This window comes from Podarcis tiliguerta (assembly GCF_965153285.1).
Source record: "Podarcis tiliguerta genome assembly, chromosome: 17".
In the NCBI taxonomy this organism is placed as follows: domain Eukaryota; kingdom Metazoa; phylum Chordata; class Lepidosauria; order Squamata; family Lacertidae; genus Podarcis; species Podarcis tiliguerta.
The window spans coordinates 34,101,091-34,119,604 of record NC_139550.1 but is presented as its reverse complement, the minus strand read 5'-3'; the positions used below and the strand labels follow the sequence as shown (position 1 = coordinate 34,119,604).

Sequence of the window (18,514 nt, the reverse complement as noted above, 5' to 3'; positions counted from 1 at the left end):
GATGTGCAGCCTTGGTAGACTCTGATGCTCTGATTTTGCCAGCCTTGGAAGAGAGACCTGACATCATGTGTCTCCTGCCCTGTGTCTATATGTGTCGCATGGACCAGCTCAATGGAGCAGGGCATGGTCAGCTACCTGAAGAACATCCCTGTCTCTGGAACATGGGGTTTTGGGTGGTGCCTCCTTGTGAGTGTGTGGGTCTGTGGAACTGCAGGCACTTACGGGACTCTGTATCAGTTTTGTTTATTTCAGGTTATGCAGCTTTTTAGAAACACTGCCTTGCCCTGCAGAATTGTGGATTTTCAGGACTGCGTGTCAAGTGTGCTTGTAGAGGTCACAAGGAATATTGGTGTGCATGGAAGCTGTTCGTTTCCCCTGGCTTGATTAACTTACTCAGTTTCACTGGATGTGAATTTCAGACAGTGTCTTTTCTTGCATTTGTGCCTTGGAAATAGAGTGTGTGCACTTTGCACAGGGACTTGTGCGTAGGTTCCGAGAGGTAGCCACTTACGTGACGAAAGCTGTTGGTCTTTGGGGGTTGAATGTCATTGTGCTTTGTAGAGGTCACCCTAAGAATGGTGTCTGAGTCTAGGAAGGAGGCTATGTGGCTTTGAGTACCTGCACATGTACCTCAGGGGAACCAAAGGTCATCAGTGGAATTGTGTGCTTTCATGGGATGTGACTATAAGCCTTGCTGGGATGGTGGTTCTGAATGAGAATGCACCGTGCCAGAAATCTGTATGCGTGTGCATATGTGTAGACTTGGGCAGAAGTGTTTGCTAAACTGCTTTTCACATGTGTACCATTTTATGGGTGGTGGCAGAAAACACCACTTTGTTTCTCCTTCATAACACGTCACCTGATGTAGGTCAACTTCTTATTGGTTGGCCATTGGGCCCCTGAAGCTAAAAAGGGGACTTGCTCAAGTCCACGGCTAAGCCACAGTTTGAATGCTAGCCCTCCAGACAACCCAGGAGCCAATACTGGCCCTTGCTGGGGCCTTTTTAATTCCCATTTTCCCTTGCTCTTGACACACTGTCTTTACATGGCAGCTGCTGCAGAAAGGAGGTAAGATAGTGGAGAGCAAACAGAGCTTTGATGTAAACAAGCCTGCTGGGATATCTCAGTCGGTAGAGCATGAGACTCTTGATCTTAGAGTTGTGGGTTCTAGCCCCACGTTAGGCAAAAAGACCCCTGCGTTGCAGGGAGTTGGACTAGATGACCCTCAGGGTTGCCTTCCAACTTTACAGTTCTATGAAGCCAGTGTGGCAGGGAATGCTGTTAGAGTGGCCAGATCCCAATGCCCAGATGAAGAGCCCATAGCCCTCCTGGTGTTGTTGGACTGCACTGTCACTGATGCAATGTTAGCAACTCAGGTATATAAACTAATTGCCAAATGGCACCTTAAAACTAGGTTACGGTTGCCACAACAGAATGTCTAGGTGCCTTTTTTTGGAGTGGATTTGTTGTTGTTGTTGTTGCTATTCATTTCATTTCTATACCACTTCATATTTCAAAGAAAAAAAATCTCAAAAGTGGTTTACAATACATTAAAACAATCCAGAATAAAATAAATTCAAGCTTCAAAGAAAACATTTCTGATTCTTCCCTAAGTCACATCTTTATTTCCCCATATTTATTTACCTACTGAATTCATATAGCTGCCCCATAGCAGAACTCTAGGAAGCCAGTGTGGTCTAGTGGTTAGAGTGTCAGACTATTAACTGAGAGATCAGGGTTCGAATCCCCACTCAGACATGAAACTCACTGGGTGAAACTCACTTCTTTTTTCTTGTAACTTTAAATTTCCAATAAATATTATTTTTTTAAAAAAGAAACTCACTGGGTGACAATGCACCAGTCACATCCTCCCTCACAGGGTCATTGTAGGGATAAATTGAGGAAGAGGGGGAACCATATACTCCTCGAAGAAAAGGGTGGGATATAAATGCAATAAATATGCTCTTCTGCTTACCTGCTTAAGAAAGCTGGAGAGGCCAGCCAGATGGAGTTGTCAGTTGCCAATCTGGCAACCAGAGATCTGCATGTGGTCACAGTTCAACCTGTGCCAGTCACAAAATATGCCTGGCTAATTTCTAACACTGCTACTGGCCACGGGTTCCCCATCCCTGCCTAATTGGGCATCAGTTCTTGTCTGCTTCAGATGAATTGCTAATGGCGAATATCCCACCCCCCAAACAAAGACTCCCACTCCTCTTGAGTCACAGTGATTAGGGGTTCAGACTCTCAGGAAGAAAAACCAAAACCTCCCTTTAGATCTGGTGCTGATTTTGACGCCAAAGTCAGAATCCAATAGAGCATGGCATGTTTTGTGGCCTGGTTTCAGCAGTGCTCAGTTCTTTCAAGAAATGGAAAACAGTGTTTTTTTAAGACGGCAAGTGTGAAGGTGTCCCCTGCCGTTCTGTGGTAGCTGAAACGTTCAACAATAGACTGAAAGAAATACTTCTGTCCGTCTCTCTCTAGTTCTCGGGACATTTCACAAGCTCACAACCACAACTTACACTCAAACATTGCTCCATCATTTTCGGGCAACAGCATTTTAGATAGGGAATCTTTCCCAGCCCTACCCAGAGATGACGAGGGTTGAACCTGAGATCTTCTACATGCAAGGCAGACGCTCTAGCCACTGAGTCTGTAGCAGAGCTGGAAATGCTGAGTTCTTGTCTGGTGCTTTATATTCTGCACTCTGTTAAGAGCCCCACTTCTGGTTACATGTCCAAGCCTTCTGCTTCCAATTTGAAGGTTTAAGTGAAGAGGTCTAAAAATCTTTAAAAGAGCCCCTTTTATCACAAAAAGCCACTTGCCTGTTTCAGAACAGGGTCTATGCATCCAGTTCCTCGTAGGTGTGGGTGGTGACCTCTGGTAGCGACACGCCAGCAGGAGCACCAGGTTGGCTTTGCCGACACATTTGCCCCTCACTGACCCCATTGCCACCTTGCTTCGGCCCCTCTACTTCCACCCTCTAAGCAGCAGTGGCACAGGCAGTGGAGGGGGGGGGGTCAAGTGAGGACCCCCACCCACCAACAGCTACGGCTTGCTGTGAGCTCCTGTAGTATCCTCTGCTCTTTCAACATTTCATCTACTTCACCTCTGGTCACCAGCATCCCATAGCTGGTACCTGTCTTTTACTATGAAGTCGTAATATGGGACGTGGACTTGCTTTTAATTTTTAACAGTATATATCTGTCTTTCTCTCAATTCTCCCACTGCTTCTTCTCCTTCCTTCCTTCTCTCCTTTCTTTGGAAACCCTGCCCCTTTATACCAAAACAGAAAAATTCCATCGGTGCCAGTGGATTTGACCTCCATGAGGTTGGAGGCCAACACAACATACCACGCTAGTTCCTTGGTTTATAGCAAAATCTCTTCCCACCCCAGAAAGAGGGGAACAGGAAGAAGTGTCACTGCCAACATACTTATCAATAACCTCTTGGAACTCCTGCTTGCTTTTGACCTCTAAGTCCCCTTCTATGTGTGTGTCAACTCCTTTTTATCAAATTGGCCTCTCAAGACTGCTTCTACTTGCTGATCTGCAGGTAGTGTGTACACCAAGGTTTTTCCCCCACCCCACCCCACATCCCTCTCTTCCTCTAACACAATGGACTGTGTTTTTCTACTGTAAATTTTGACCTAGCTTGCTATGAGCACCACCAGACTGCAGAACCCAAAATAAGCTGTGTGCTCTCTTATTCTGTCTGGGAGTTTTCCCTCCCTGCTCCTACCTCCCTGTATATACCTGTCTGAGGGTCAAGGCATGCAGTCATGTGGAAAAGGCATACAGTATGCTATGTGTCTCCGTTATTTTATGCCTTCTGCATGTTCATTGGATTCTATTTGGTGTGGAAGTCTTTGCAGAATGCAGCCTTGTTTCCTTTTTGTTTTTTTCAACGTTCCTCAATTTGGGGGGATTCAGAGGGAAGGGGAAGGGATGGTTGTATATGTGGTGATGAGTGGAGGAGAAATAGAACTGTGTTCACAAAGGGAGATGCTTCAGGTCTTTCCAAATGATCCGTCAAAACTTGACCAGGGCACTGCTTAGTTTTTGCAGTTTAGTCACTCAGGGCCCAATTCAAGTTGCAGCATGATAACCAGAATGTGGGGAGGGAAGAATAGCATTGTTTCAGGGGGAACCGCTGAGCTGTTGCTGGCTTCTTATAAAATTAAAGACTTGTGGTGTTCTAGTGTGCCAGCACACAACCTTCAAATACAGTCATACCTCTTGTTACGTTTGCTTCAGGTTAAATCTTTTCAGGTTGCGTCATACGGTGACCCAGAAGTACCGGAAAGGGTTACTTCCGGGTTTCACAGTTCACGCATGCGCGGATGCTCAAAATGACGTCACACACATGCGCAGAAGCAGCAAATCGTGATCCGCACATGTGCAGACGTGGGTTGCATTCTGCTCATGTTGCGAACAGGGCTCCGGAATGGATCCCATTCGCAGCCAGAGGTACCACTGTAACTAAACCTTGGTTGCCCAGCTGACTTATCTTAGGGTTACCAGGCGTCCCCGATTCCCGGGGACAGTCCCCGGATTGGCAGATCTGTCCCCGGACAAATTCCGTCCCCGGAATGTCCCCAGGTTTGCAAATCTGTCCCTGGGAAACGTGGCAGCGGCAGCCTCAGCAGCCCGGAGCCAGCCTGGTAGCGCAGTTGGCTCTGGCTGGCTCCGGGCTGTTGCCACTGCCACTGCCAAAGGGGAATCGGGGAGGTCCGGCGGTACAGATCTCCTGCTCCCCTCCCCGTTTGTTTTGACTGATGGGGGAGGCTCGGGAGTTGCGGGTGGGCGGCCATTGCCCAGGAGGTGTGCAAGGCACATAGTTTCTCTGCCGGGCAAGGTACAAAGCCCTTCTTTCGCACCCTGTGAAACATAAATGCGCAGAGTTTTTTAAAAACTGGGCAATGGCCGCCTGCCCACCCATGACTCCCAAGCCTCCCTCGATCTCCTGCCCCCTTCCCTCTTTGTTCTGACAGATTGAGACAGGCGGATGCCAACCAACCACTGTGGTTTGGGCTGTTAGAGAGTATGTACCTGCATGGGGACGCGGGTGGCACTGTGGGTTAAAGCCTCAGCGCCTAGGACTTGCCGATCGCATGGTCGGCGGTTCGAATCCCTGCGGTGGGGTGCGCTCCCGTCATTCGGTCCCAGCGCCTGCCAACCTAGCAGTTCGAAAGCACCTCTGGGTGCAAGTAGATAAATAGGGACCGCTTACCAGCGGGAAGGTAAACGGCGTTCCGTGTGCTGCGCTGGCTCGCCAGATGCAGCTTGTCACGCTGGCCACGTGACCCGGAAGTGTCTGTGGACAGCACTGGCTCCCGGCCTTTAGAGTGAGATGAGCGCACAACCCTAGAGTCTGGCAAGACTGGCCCGAACGGGCAGGGGTACCTTTACCTTTACCTTATGTACCTGCATGCACACACATGCACACTTCCGTCAAGGCTGTCTGCTCCTACTGCAGGGCCAGCTTGATAGAGGATAGGCTGAAACTGAGCTCAGATCACCACCTGATCTGATGGTGGGCAGTAGTAACGGTAGTAGAGAGGAACCATGCCAAAGGCTTGGATTGGCACAGAGCATTTTCCCTCATCTGCCAAGCCAGAGATTTGGGATGTGATATAGGCTTGTTGGTGTTGGCACCTGTCTCTCTTTACACACCATCGATGTTTGGGGACTAGTGTTCCTTTGCCTTCTACAGTGGTACCTCGGGTTACAGACACTTCAGGTGACAGACTCCGCACTTCAGGTTACAGACTCCGCTAACCCAGAAATAGTACCTCAGGATGAGAACAGTTGCTTCAGGATGAGAACAGAAATCGCGCAGCGGCGGCACAGCAGCAGCGGGAGGCCCCATTAGCTAAAGTGGTGCTTCAGGTTAAGAACAGTTTCAGGTTAAGAATGGACCTCCAGAACAAATTAAGTTCTTAACCCAAGATACCACTGTATTCACAAACAACACTCTCCTATGAGAGCTATTTAATAAATTAATAATTGCAAGGAGGGGCACCGACTTGCTCCCCCACATTGAGGGGGTGCGGCCACGTGACACGTCACGTGATACCTCCTGACACATGTGCGGAAGGCGTTCTTTACGCTTGCTCGCCCCAGCTGCTGCCCAGCTCCTGGGTTCCTGGGCTGCCAGGTGGAAGCTGGGACAAGTGAAGGCAATGATTGCCCTCCCTCTTCCCAGCCCCCACCTGGTGACCTCCTAAATATTGGGGGTGGCACAGACCCCTGCCCCCAAATATTGGAGGGCTGGAGCCCCTTGCGCCCCATATACCCAGCACCCCTGATTACAAGATGGCCCACTATGGGTAGTTTACATGGAACTGGGACGTTGCGTGCCGCTTATCCAACCCCCTGCCCTCAGACAGGATGTTGCACTCTGAAATATTCCCAAGAGACAGAGGGCAACATTTGGAAGTCATGGGTTGGCATAGCTGTTTGGACAGCAAGATGTCCTGGGCTGCCTGGACGCTAAAGAATACTGGACGCTATTCTCTGATTGCTGGGGCCAGGAATGTACCTTCGGCACTTCCTACCCATGCAAACTAGATGTGCCAAGGTATTTCAGCCTGCTCTGATCTACTCTGAGATACTGGGCTCTACGAACCAGGGATGGACAAGAGTTGATCTCTGGGTAACTTGTAAATCTGTGAAGGTTTCTGTTCAACCGTAGCAACAACTATAAGTCTCTCTCTTTGCCTACTGAAATGAAGAACACTTAGAGTGGGGTTTTGTGTGAGAAGACTGAGACAAAAGCAAATTCCTGGGACGAGCATGTGCTCAGAGGCATCCTTTTACCCTTCTTTAACTCTGAACTTTACGTTTGCCCCGCTGAACCGCTTTGCAGATATTTGGCTTCAGTTGGGTGATCTTGTTAAAAAGAAAGAGGATAGTCTGCCCACCTCTGCTCTCCAGCTTACACAAAGCTGGTGCCCTCCAGATGTGTTGGACTCCCACTAGCCAACATGACCAGTGGTCAGGGGTAATGGGAGTTCTAGTCCAGCAACATCTGGAAAAGCACCAGTTTGAAGGAGGCTGCCCTGGACACTTCTGGCATTCCAAGGTTGGGTGACTTCAGAAATTGGCTACACGTGCCTTTCCTCTCTTAATAAGTCATAGCATTTTTTTCTCCAGCAAAGACAATGAGTAAGCTGTATTTCATAGTGTTTTGCTTAAGAAGCTTTCTAAATGATTGTTTTATAGGGCAGCAGAAGCACAGCTTTGCCCATTTGGTACATGGGACCTAGATATTGACTCTTAAGGAAGAGCTGCTGTTTCAGAGGAACCGCAATTTGCCTAGCCCTAGATCTGCAATATATTGGGAAAGTGTGGTACAGTGGTGCCTCGCAAGATGAAATTAATTCGTTCTGCGAGTTTTTCGTCTTGTGAATTTTTTCGTCTTGCGAAGCACCACTGTGTATTGACGATCTCCCATAGGAATGCATTGGCGGTTTTTTAAAAAAGGCGCAAGACGTTTTCGTCTTGCGAAGCAAGCCCATAGGGAAATCCGTCTTGCGAAGCAACTCAGAAAACGAAAAACTCTTTCGTATTGCGAGGCATTTGTCTTGCGAGGTACCACTGTATATTGGGAAATTGAGATTATCTTTCCAGATTTTGTTGTTTTGGAGTGTTCTCTAGGATATGGCTACATAAGCATCTGGGGCAGCAGCAGCAGGAGAAGGGGGTACATACTGCATACTTTCTTCTTTGGCTATCACTCGTAGCTGAGTAAGATTGTCTTCCATAAACACGGTTTTAACAATGAGTCTGTAAGTGACTGTGGAGGCCAATTCTGGATCCACACGTCCTTCCACAGTGGGGACGTTGGTTTCCAGGCGGGAGTTGATCACGGTGTGGATTTGCCAAGCGTGCCTTCCACTTAGTACGTTTCTCCCTTCTGTCCTGAGTTTGAGTGTCTTCAAAGCCCATGACACGTTTCGTAAAGGCTGTTCTCCAAATGAAGTGCTTGCAGGCAAGTGTTTCCAGTTGTTGGTGTTTATACTACATTTTTTAAAATTTGCCTTGAGACAGTCTTTAAACCTCTTTTGTTGACCACTAGCATTACGCTTTCCATTTTTAAGTTTGAAATAGAGTAGTTGCTTTGGAAGACGACAATCAGGCACAACATGACCAGTCCTATGAAGTTGATGTTGAAGAATCATTGTTTCAACACTGATGATCTTTGCTTCTTCCAGTACACTGGTATTAGTTCGCCTGTCTTCCCAAGTGATGTATAAAAATTTCCGGAGACACCGTTGATGGAATCTTTCGTACTGCATAGTGCTGGTGATGTCACTAATGACATAACTGCCCTTCTCAGGCACATGTTGCCGTCTTAAGTGGTACTCAACCTGCAAAAGAGAATTGCATTGGAAAGTAATGCTCAAGAGAAGACTCTAGATCAGTCCCCCCACAATACATAGAGGCAATCAGCTTTCCCACTTGACTTTAAGACTTCCAGGAATATACCCACAGAGATGAAACAGAAAAGAGCTTCTCCCAGACTTGGCTGTTGATGCCTGCCAGTTTGAGCATCTTTGGAAATCCCTTTGTATAGACTGAGCACTTCCATTTTTTGTGCCCAAGGCTTTTTAAAAACAAGAAAGGTGGGAATAGCATTACATCTCCCGCATATGTATTCCACCCTTCACCCTCACCAGTTACCGTATTTTTTGCTCTATAAGACACACCAGACCACAAGGCGCACCTGGTTTTTGGAGGAGGAAAACAAGAAAAAAAATATTCTGAATCTCAGAAGCCAGAACAGCAAGAGGGATCGCTGCGCAGCGAAAGCAGCGATCCCTCTTGCTGTTCTGGCTTCTGGGATAGCTGTGCAGCCTGCATTTGCTCCATAAGACGCACACACATTTCCCCTTACTTTTTAGGAGGGAAAAAGTGAGTCTTATAGAGCAAAAAATATGGTACTTTTTAATGGTTGTTGTCTTTGAGTCAGGGGTATCCTTCCTCCCCCAAACAGCTTAAATGTGGCACAAGTGGGATTTAAATGGACTGCCTACTTAATGCCGTAATAATACAATCCAGAACCTGTTCACTTAGAAGTAAACCTCATTGACTTACTAGAAAAGAATGCAGAATCAATCCCCAACCTACCTTTCTAGTATTGGGAGACAATTACTAATATTTTAATTGTATTTGATTTGATTTTCTCTAGTTCTTTCATACCTAGTTCTTTCAGCCTTTTCTTGCAAGACTTACCTTTCCGGCTCATCAATAACTTTCTTGAGTCATGCCCAGAGCAGAGACCTTCAAATAAAATCATACCAGCATTGAAAATACCAGTATTAGAGCTTCCCTAGTCCTGGAAATAGTGCTGTTATGAACAGAGCCTATAAGGAGGGCATTGGCACTTTGTATTTCACAAAACTCCACTTTGGGGCAGTTTATACTTTCAGAAGCATCAAATTGTACAGGTTTTTTCCTGGACTAGATTATTTCAGGCAGCGCCAGAGTGAGTGGTTGTGTTTTTGAATACACTTCTGCAAAATAAAGATGTTGATGTGAAAGCCATGCTGAGCGCTTCTCCCTCTCTTGGTAAGCCTGACCACTTGATTCTGATGAAGGTTTACTGGCCTCAGCTGAGTTTACTGGCCTCAGTTCATTTTGTTATCAAATGTGACTCTTACAACCTTATCAGAAGCGTTGCTTCCTAGTCAGATTCCACTCTGACAGTGGTGCATTTTGTTTTTCGTACCTATACGGAACACTTTGCAATTTTCCTTGGAAAAAATTCATTTCATGTCTGTGTGCCCAGCTCTTCAGTTTTTGAGAACTTTCAATTTTAAACTTATCCTCTAGGCTGGGCCAGTGGAGCCAAGCCCTGACCCTTGGCTGTGCTGTCTGGGACTGATGGGAGCTGGAATCTAGCAACAGCTGAAGGGCCACATGTCCTCCATCCCCACTCTAGACTGTTTGTTGTTCACCCCAAATTTGTGTCATTTACAGAACTGATAGCTGTACTCCTATCAAGCCTCATTCCAACCTGATCTTGAGCCATGTGTGATTTCTCCAGCAATTTGCATATTCCTTTTAAAATAGTTTCTTCTAGCTCATATCTTCCAGACTTCCATGCATGGCTCTCATGAAGGACTAAGGCCTCCAAAGCCTTGCACAGATATGTACCTGCCAGGTGTTCCTTGCCTGCTAAAACATTTATTTTTCAAAGCAGGAAGTCAGGATGGTGTAGGATCTGTACTTTGACAACAAGAAAAAAGTTGTAAGCTGGTTGTTCATACCCCATTTTCTATCAAAACGTTGGGCAAAAAAATGGAACTTATTGTAATATCTTTCCCAGCATTGATGCTTGCAGGTGCATAATTCCATAAGTTGTTATCCCTTCCCCCTTTTAAAAGATACACGTTGTTGTACTTCTCTTCCAACCTGAAGGGCCAAATATGTTTCCCATGAATTTTCAAGTATGGCAGCTATTATTTCTGAGATTTGCCTACTAAGTTTCTAATTCGTTTTGATGCCTGAGGTAGAAAACTCAATTGTTAGTTACCTCCACCCACACTCCCTTCTCTAATTAATATGGGACGCAATCTGTCAGGATGTTTGCATTGGCATGAATGGGAAGTGTGCAAGAGCATTACTGTGCAGTTCTTCCTGTTCATTTCAGTGGGGCTTGTACAGGAGAGCTTCCCCATAGGTTGCTCCTTATAAGAGAGATCAGTCTGCAACCCTCAATGGGGTGTAGAATCCTCTGCCTCTGGAATTCATTGGATAAAATGCTGTCTTAACTCTGCTGAATTAAAATAATTTAGATTGTCTAGGTGATCATTTATTATACTTTTTGTCTGTGAAGTGTTGCTGCTTTCCTTCTTCATCAAGACAGAAAGCATTCAGGCTTCAGTCAGCAGCCCATTTCCCACAGCATGGTTTCAGTCTATAGTAAAAGGTGTAAAGGTAAAGGTAAAGGGACCCCTGACCTTTAGGTCCAGTCGCAAACGACTCTGGGGTTGCGGTGCTCATCTTGCTTTATTGGCCGAGGGAGCCGGCGTACAGCTTCTGGGTCATGTGGCCAGCATGACTAAGCCGCTTCTGGTGAACCAGAGCAGTGCACGGAAACGCCGTTTACCTTCCCACTGGAGCGGTACCTATTTACCTATTTGCATTTTGACGTGCTTTCGAACTGCTAGGTTGGCAGGAGCAGGGACTGAACAACGGGAGCTCACCCCGTCACAGGGATTCAAACCAACGACCTTCTGATCAGCAAGTCCTAGGCTCTGTGGTTTAACCCACAGCGCCACCTGCGTCCCAGTAAAAGGTGTACTCCTGGTAAAAACCAGATTGGAGTGTCTCCTTCCCGCTCGCCCATAAAAGGAAAAACCATAATCCCTGGTTTATGTCTGAACACAAAACATTATGGTTTGTTTCACCCTCAGCAGGCCAGGAGCAAACCTTAGCTACAAATCATGGTTGATTAGGAGCAAAACAAACTTCACATCCAAACCAGTGGTATCCGCGAAGCTAGGGGTCATGTTTCTGCTTCAGTTGTGTTTCTCATTTACCTTGACCTGCACGTGCCTCTCTTCTAAGTTGAGCAAGTTCTAAAAACCAGTGTTGTCATTTCTACACAAAAAAGTGGGGTGGGATAATATCACCCCTCTCACTCTCATGCACATGCCTAACTAAGTCTCGTACTCTTGGTATATTCAAGCATGGCCAGTCTTCAGATACTTCAGATATTTCGTACTGCCAGGTTCAGGCCCAGGGTCAGCAACTGACCCCTTTATGCAGGACCCAGTCAGTGGCCCTGACGCTTAATCTGAGTCCCCTTGGTGTTCAGCTACAACCTGCCATTTTAAATTTCCCCACACTGCCCTGGAGCAACTCTACAGCCGAGTGCGTTGTTAACCCACAATTTATGAAAGTGCAGTCATGGTATTGCAGGAGTCTAACGCACTTAGGAAAACAAAGAATGGGGTGGAAGGAAGGGCCAGATGATTTGAACCATTCCAACCCCCTGCAATGCAGGAATCTCGACTAGATCGTACATGACAGGTGGCTATCCAACCTCTGCTTAGAAACCTGCAAGGTAGGAAAGTCCACCACCTCTCGTAGGACTCTGTTGGACTGCTGAACAGCCCTTACTGTCAGAAAGTTCTTCCTGGTGTTTAGTTGGAATCTCCTTTCTTGTAACTTGAAGCCATTGGTTCAGGTCATACCCTCCAGAGCAGGAGAAAACAAGCTCCACGTGACAGCCCTTTAGATATTTGAAGATATCTCCTCTCAGTCTCCCCTTTTCCAGGCTAAGCATCCCCGGCTCTTTCAACCATTCCTCATACGGCTTGGCTTCCAGACCCTTGATCATCTTGGTCACCTTTCTCTGCACACATTCCAGCTTGCCAATGCCCTTCTTAAACTGTGGTGCCCAGAACTGGGTGGGAGACACAACAGCAGCCATCTGGCCTTCTTGCCATACCACAAACCTGCCTGCCTGCATATGAATGAGGCAGATGTGGGAGCAGCACAGAAGGAAAAAGAGGATGTTGTTAATCCTACCTAGGTGGAAAGAGCCTTCAGCTTGGGGGCAGAGAGGGGAAATGGAAGCTTTTCTTCCTCTGCCTCAGATTGCGAGGGCATTTGCGAGGGCCTGCCTGAATTTTGGGCATCTGAAGAGACTGTTTCCCCCAAAGTTCAGTAGGGGCATATGTGTTTAACATAATATAAAGGGATTCTATCCTCCACTTTGTCTTGCGTTTGGAGGATTTCCCAGAGACCCGGTCCTCTGGTCTGAAAATGGGGGCAGTTGCTAAGGAGACTCTTGTTGCTATGGAGATAGCTCTGAGGCGCAGTGGATTGGCTGCCAGAGATGACGAGGATGCCACTTCTGTTCCCCTTTTCATGTCTCTTCTCTTCTCTTCCCACCCCCCCTTTTGTGGTTCCGCTATATGCAGCTTTGAGGAAATGTGTGATGGGAAGCAGGAGGGGAGGGATTGGTAGCTTTGCTGAGGGGAGAAAAAAATGAAATCAAAGCAATTGAGGAAGATGTTTGGGACACGTGATCCTGGGGCAGGGGGTAGAGAGAGAATGAGCCTGTAGGCTTGGAATGGAAGAGGCCAGAGAAACTGGGCCTCAGCATACACTAGCATGGCAAGGGAAAATGGGACACCCCTAGGTGATTAAAATGTGTCAGGCCGACCTTGCAGCCAAGAAAAGTGGGGAAGGAGCTTCTTGACACGCTGGTGTAAGTTCTCACATATGGAAGAACTCCATCTTGTGAGAACTTGGGACTGCCCACGAACACTGCCCCCACTTCCGTCTCTGAGCACGGCCACAAACACTCGTTCTTGAAGGTGGACTGAGCTATTAGCAGCCTCTGGTAAGAGACTGAAGCACAGGCCCAAGTTCTCATGAAGAGCAATTGAGCTGGTAAACCTGTGCTGTGGACCATACCACTTTAGACTGCAGGTGGGCGTTTCACACAACAGAAAAGTTCCCCACAGGGGCGGAAATCCCTGCACATATAAAATTGGCAAGTCAGAGGGAAAGGTGAGCTAGGATCCTGCTTCCTGGCATGCTAATTTGCTGTTTCCTGGGAATTTTATCTATTGCATATGTGTATCTTGCTATTCCATTGCCTTTCATCTGACATGATACAGCCCAGGCATAGTTTGACCAAATCACCTGCTGTTTGGAAGCACTAGGCCACAATTTAGCAAGCGATAACCTATCTTGGTTGTATGCGGGTGGTGCTGTGGGTTAAACCACAGAGCCTAGGGCTTGCCGATCAGAAGGTTGGCGGTTCGAATCCCCGCGATGGGGTGAGCTCCCGTTGCTCAGTCCCTGCTCCTGCCATCCTAGCAGTTCCAAAGCACGTCACAGTGCAAGATAAATAGGTACCACTCCAGTGGGAAGGTAAACAGCGTTTCCGTGTGCTGCTCTGGTTCACCAGAAGCGGCGTAGTCATGCTGGCCACATGACCCGGAAGCTGTACGCCGGCTCCCTCGGCCAATAAAGCGAGATGAGCGCCGCAACCCCAGAGTCGGTCACGACTGGACCTAATAGTCAGGGGTCCCTTTACCTTTTAACCTATCATGGTTGTATTCCATGAAACAGGATGCCATTTGTCTAGGGTGCCTGGTCCAGTGTGTGTGGAGGGGAGAACACGGCCACCGTTATGGAATAAAAATATCTCCTCACAACCTCCTTACTGGGACAGTACAAACAACCCAGTGGCGAGAAGCATGTCTTGGGCATTAAGTACTTAAGGAAATGTCATTTATAGCCACCCATAATAGTTGTTGCACCAGAGGGACAGGGAACCCTATGTGAAAGGAGGATGGGCTAGGAAATAGCTGAAGCCTACTCTTACATGTGATGCCCAGCTTCAAAACAAGGGTGGAGCTAAGTGAGTGAAAGTTAGGAAATGCTGGCTCTACATGTAGTTGTTCCTCAGGCTGAGCAGCAAAAGACATGGTTGGAGGGTCCACAGCAGATCTGGGACTCCCCACCCCAAGCCCTCTGCCATAATAATAATAATAATAATAATAATAATAATAATAATAATAATAATAAATTTTATTTATACCCTGCCCCCCCCCAGCCAAGACCAGGCCTAGGGCAGCTAACAACCAATAATAAAACAAGTTGATTAAAATACAACTTAAAAAACAAGAATTAAAACACAACATTAAAACATTAAAATGCAGCCTCTTCACAGGAGGAGAAAGGAAAAAAGAAAGAGGGGGAGGGAATCAAACTGATTCTAAGCCAAAGGCCAGGAGGAACAACTCTGTCTTACAGGCCCTGCAGAAAGAAATCAGATCCTGCAAGGCCCTGGTCTCATGAGGCAGAGCGTTCCACCAGGCCGGAGCCAGTGTTGAAAAGGCCCTGGCTCTGGTTGAGCCTAATCTAACTTCCTTGGGGCCCTGGACCTCCAGGGTGTTGCTATTTATGGACCTTAAGATCCTCCGTGGGGCATACCGGGAGAGGCGGTCCCGTAGGTATGAGGGTCCTACTTTGTATATGGTACATTGTCATGCATGGGCATAGCCAGCATTTATGTTGGTGAGGAGCAGACTTCAGGTTAGGGGGCAGAACTTCCATTAGATAAGTATTTTTATTGATTTATTTGCTGGGGGGCAGTTGCTGCTCACCTGCCTCCCCCGGCTATGCCCATGTTGTCATGATGGCCAGCGCCCCAATAGATTTTGAGAGCAGTGGGCATTTGGTGGTGGTGGTGCAATTTTGACCTTTGTTTCATGCTGGAGAATAATCATACCGTGAGGGAGTATAAAGCCCAAATGGCACGTGCATTTTAAAGTACTTTAATTATCACTTGGGAATCTGTCCTTGCTTCAGTTAATTCACTACCACTGTTTGCAAGCGAATGCTTTTCCTGCTTTAAATGTTGACATGCAAGCAGAGAACTAAAAATACGCTCCAGATGGAACGCTTCTGTTCACAGGTGATGCACAGGCTAAAATGAGGGTTTTTAATCCACCTTCTCAGATGGTCGTCAATTGATTTTTAAAAGCTTAACACACTCACATATTTAAAACTGCATTTCTGTCTTTTACACAAGCTCAGGAAAGAGGCTTGTAAGTGCTTTAAGTGGTATGGGTGAAAGCAAGTTAATGCAATCACCTTCATATCTTCATTTGGTGGGAGTGAGCATGTAAGAGGAAAAAAAAATTACTTTCTGGCTTTACACTGATGTTTTGTAGTTCAAGTTTAGCCCAGCCTTTCATCTGCTGAGCAGTCTGGCAAGTCTGCTTCTCCCAGTCCTCATGGGATACCCTGAAAGAAATCTTAATGACTTATAGAAGAGGGGTTTTTTGGGGGGGGGGTAAGGAAATGTAGTGAATAGAGTTTCCAGTTTCGGAGAGCTAATTTAACTCCAACTCCTAAAGTTCATTCCCTTCTTTCTCTCCTATAAGTGTATGAATGCTGTTCACACCTATGGGAGACAAGTGCTGTGTGCGAAAGGAAAACCTGCCTTCTACCCCACTGTAGGGTGGCGTGGCCTTCATGCACAGGGCTCCCACAGAGGTTTCAGCGTGTGCTTGTGCACAGAACATGCAGAAACCTACATCAACCCCTCTGCCCTCATCCGCCTTGTCTCTCCTAACGATAGGTGGTTTGCTAGCAAATGATAAAAGGGAAGGCAAGGAAGTCTGCCTCCCAAAACACTTTCCGGTCCTAAACACTGGCAGCTCTTTTATGTACCTGCTTCAAGGCAGGGTCTGGTCATGGGTGTAGTCAGGGGGGGGGCGGCGGCAAATCCTCAAAAAGTATCAAAAAGCATTAATAATGCTTAAGAAACTGAGGTTCTCCACCACCACCCTGCCCAACAGAAGTTCAACAACATTTGAGGCTATCTCTCAAAAACAGCTCAACAACTTTGGGGGGCGATTTCCCCCCAAAAGCTCAACCCCCCCCAACAAATATCCTGGCTATGCCCATGGATCTGGTTGAAGCTACATTCAGCTGACTCCACTCCAGACAGGATGCATTGTTGCTGGCCAGCTTCCCTTATGCAGGGGGAGAAAGTCTGGCTAAACATTTGAGAAAGATGTGGGAGGAGGGAGAAGATTGTACTTGTGACGGTTCCCTGGCTGGTTTAACTCTCCGTACTCTCAGACTGTGGTAGCAGACAACCAGTGGTGTGAAAAGCGTTTTGGAAGAAGGCAGGAAATCAGCACACACAGACACACACATACACACACACACACACCCCTCCTTCCACCATATACTGCTCTTGGGAAGCTAGCTTGGCAAGTTGCCTAGGCAAGTTGTCCTCATCAGCCACAGGGCTTTGGGGAGATCAGCCTAACTTGAAGCAGCTGCTCTTCAGGAATCAAATACACCAGGCATGTCCAACAGGTAGATCGTGATCTACCGGTAGATCACTAGACGTCTGTGGTAGATCGCGGTAAATCTCCCCAAGCTTTGGCTCCCTTTTAAAAAGCTCAACAACTTTGCCTGTCAATAACAATGGGTAGATCACAGCCAGTATTTTTATAATGTGAGTAGATCACAGTCTCTTGGGAGTTGGATGTGCCTGAAATACACTAACCCAGTGTTCTTGGCTTGCTCCTTAAGAGCCATGTTAGCAATGCTCAAACATGCCACTACAGTCATAACTCGGGTTACAGATGCTTTGGGGTGCATGATTTCGGGTTGCACACCGTGCCAAACATGGAAGTAACGGAACGGGTTACTTCCGGGTTTTTGCACGTGCACAGCAGTGCTAAATCGTGCTTTGCACGTGCGCAGAATCGCAACCGGCGCGTGCGCAGACGCGGCGCTGCGGGTTGAGACCACTGTGGGTTGCAAACATGATTCCCGCACAGATCACGTTCGCAACCTGAGTGTCCGCTGTATTGCATCTTCACACAAATAAGAAGCAGCGATTTGGATCATTTGTCCGAGTTTGTATTCTGCCCTTTTCCCTGGAGGCACAGAGAAGCATGTTGACCTCTCAAGCACCCTGTACCAAGGAAAGGGCAAGGTTGAATCAGGAGGGGCAGGTTATAAGAGGAATAGCAATGAAGGACAGAATTTCCATGTAGGCTCTAACTGGGTATGTGTGGGCAGTGCTGTTTTTCTAGAAAAAGAGGTGCCGGAACTCACCATCAATGCCTCCCTTGTTCTCTTATCATGGCAATGGCACCTACCTGAGAGGTGCCGGAACTGAGTTCTGGTGATTTGCAGCTGAAGAAAAGCCCTGTTTGGCGGATTGGCAGGGACAGGGCAAGAGCATCCGTCTGCAGAGCGTGTGCATGCTTGGGTGAGTCCAAGCAAAGGAAGAAGGGGTTTGTTTTTTTGTTCTGGATCAGAGAAGTGCAGGCCTTGGATTGCACTTCCACATAATAGCATCCTGACCCCTAATCAAGAACAGCTGAAGCAGCACTGTGGAAGAAGTCCTCCTGGAAGGTGGTTTTTCCCTTTGGTTTCTTCCTGAGGCTGCTGCAGCTGGGCGGTCTGTAGCATTACCCATGTCTTGGCTGACGAGCTGATGAGTCACCTCAACCCTTCTGCCAGGGAGCAGCATCCGGGAGTTTTTTCAAGGACAAAGTGGGTTTTGAAATGACAGCAATGTCAGGCACCGAACTGGGGAAGCCAGTCCCTTTGCCCCAAATCCTTGGTGCTGAGTTTTGTAGTGCTGGTTGCAGGAAGGGATTAAGCTTCAGACTACCAAGGGGTACCAAGGTTCTGGAAATGATAAGATGAAGTGAAGTAGGTTTGATGCAGGATTACCAGACAATGTGTCTGTCTGGCCCCCCACCCCCAAAAAAACTTCAAAGATTTTGATGTCCAATGAGCTCACCACACTTTTTTTCAATGCTGGGTATGAAAATGTGGATGAACTTAATGCATCAAATGTGGGGAACTTGTGGCCTTCCAGATGTGGCCTTCCAGACTCCAACTTCTGACAGCGTGGTCAGTGTTCAGGGATGCTGCAAATTGCAGTCCAGGTGCATCCAGAGGGCCACAGGTTCCCCGCCACTGATCTAAACCATGGG

At 47.3% G+C, this 18,514-nt stretch overlaps 1 protein-coding gene across 7 annotated transcripts in view; it reads left to right on the top strand.

The window, feature by feature from the left end:
• The window catches only part of PDE4A (phosphodiesterase 4A), a 367,050-nt gene that overhangs the window by 318,654 nt on the left and 29,882 nt on the right, over positions 1-18,514 (top strand). The window lies entirely within an intron of this gene.